This window comes from Lolium perenne, chromosome 4 (assembly GCF_019359855.2).
Source record: "Lolium perenne isolate Kyuss_39 chromosome 4, Kyuss_2.0, whole genome shotgun sequence".
Classification (NCBI taxonomy): Eukaryota; Viridiplantae; Streptophyta; class Magnoliopsida; order Poales; family Poaceae; genus Lolium; species Lolium perenne.
The window spans coordinates 1,949,615-1,951,991 of record NC_067247.2 but is presented as its reverse complement, the minus strand read 5'-3'; positions in this window follow the sequence as shown (position 1 = coordinate 1,951,991).

Sequence of the window (2,377 nt, the reverse complement as noted above, 5' to 3'; positions counted from 1 at the left end):
ACCAACACCCGCATCGCCCTTGCCAGTGCGGAAAAGGGCAACAAATCCATGGGAGAATATGTCACCATGATGAAATCTCTGGAGAACGAGATGATCTCCGCCGGGAAGACCCTTGAAGATGAAGATATGGTCTTCTACATCCTCGCAGGCCTCAAGGACGACTCCTACACCGGGCTAGTCGCCGCCATCCTCGCCAGAACCGAGCCGATCACGGTGAGCGAACTTTATTCGCAGCTCCTGTCTTATGAAAGTCGTCAACAGATGCTCCGTGGAGTCTCCCAATCCTCTGTCAACGCTGCTACTCGCGATGGTCATGGACGCTTCGGTGATCATGGTGGAGGCCGCGGTGATCAAGGTCGCGGCAATCCTCAACGAGGCGGCAATGGTGGCCAAGGAGGCTACCACAACGGAGGCAACAATGGTGGCTACCACAACGGTGGCAACTACGGCCGTGGCCGCGGCAACTACAACAACAATGGTCGTGGCCGCGGAAACTACAACAACAACGGTGGCAACCACGGTGGTGGTGATCGCGCACCGTGCCAGCTCTGCAATGTGGCGGGCCACACCGCCATGAACTGCTGGTACCGCTTCGACCAGGACTTCGTCCCTCGTGAGCGAACAGCCGCCAATGTCAACTACAACAACAATGGAGGTGGCGGCTGGAACATCGACACCGGTGCCACCGACCACATCACAAGTGAACTAGAAAGGCTACATGCCCATGAACGTTACCATGGTGCTGAGCAGGTGCATGCTGCCAATGGCGCAGGTATGAATATTGCTCATATTGGTAATTCTATTATTCCCGCTCATGATCAAAATATCCATCTTAAAAATGTTCTCCATGTTCCTGATGCTACAAAAAATCTTGCCTCCGCACATCGACTCACTAGAGATAATAACACTTTTGTTGAAATTCATCCTGAATTCTTTTGCATTAAGGATCAGGTCACGAGGAAGGTGCTGCTTGATGGACCATGCCGAGATGGTCTCTACCCCGTTCCTGAGTCATCATCCTTTTCACCATCATCCAAGCAAGCTTATGGAGTCTCCAAGCCATCCCATCATACATGGCATAGTCGGTTGGGCCATCCGGCCTCTCCCATAGTTCAGAAAATTATTAGTCACAATAATCTTCCTTGTTCTAGTAAAATTAATGAGTCGGTGTGTGAAGCTTGTCAAAAGGCAAAGAGTCACCAATTGCCCTATTCGAGATCCACTAGTGTTTCACATCATCCTCTAGAGTTGATTTATTCCGATGTATGGGGACCTGCCCCTGATTCTTTTGGTCGTAAGAACTATTATGTTAGCTTCATTGATGATTTTAGCAAATTTACATGGATCTACTTGATTAAACATCGTTCTGAAGTGTTTAGTATATTCCATCAGTTCCAAGCGCTTGTTGAAAGACGCTTTGATAGGAAAATCATCACTCTCCAATCTGACTTGGGAGGAGAATATGAACGATTAAATTCCTTTTTTTAAGCAAATTGGCATCACTCACCATGTTTCTTGTCCTCATGCCCATCAACAGAATGGCGCCGCTGAGAGAAAACACAGGCATATTGTCGAAGTTGGTCTATCACTTCTTGCTCAAGCATCCATGCCACTGAAATACTGGGATGAAGCATTCATTGCTGCGGTATATCTCATCAATCGTCTCCCCACTAAACTTTTTGATTTCTCTACACCTCTAGAAGTTCTTGAGAAAATCAAACCCGATTATCAGTCCATGCGCATTTTTGGCTGTGCTTGCTACCCCAACCTTCGACCCTTTAATGCTAGAAAGCTAGAATACCATTCCATACAGTGTGTATTTCTAGGATATAGCAACCTTCATAAAGGTTTCAAGTGTCTTGATATTAATTCTGGTCGAATCTATATTTCTCGGGATGTTATCTTTGATGAGACAATATTTCCCTTCGCCAAACTCCATGCAAATGCAGGACAACGTCTTCGTTCGGAAATTCTCCTTTTACTGTCTCACCTCCTAAATCCCTCTCAATTTGATTATGGGGGCGAATTTAGAATTGATCCAATTGAGAATAATATTCATACTACTGTTGTAGCTAATCATGATCTTGAAGTTGTAAACAGCAATGCAGAAAACAAGGTTGAAATTGTTGTTGAACACAGCACTTCGGAGCGTCATCGGATGCTTCACCGTGCCGGCACGGAAGCCCAGGGTCGTGCGGGACCCACCTCTGGCGAAAACGCGTCCGCAGCTGCAGAAAACGCGTCACCTGGATTGTCTCGTCGATCGCACCTCCAACCGGCGCGCGCCACGTCTGCCCGAGCATCCGCACGCGCGGGAAATCCTGCCGTGAGTGGGGACCACCCACGTGGCTCGGAGCGGCAAGCCGGATCGTCTGCG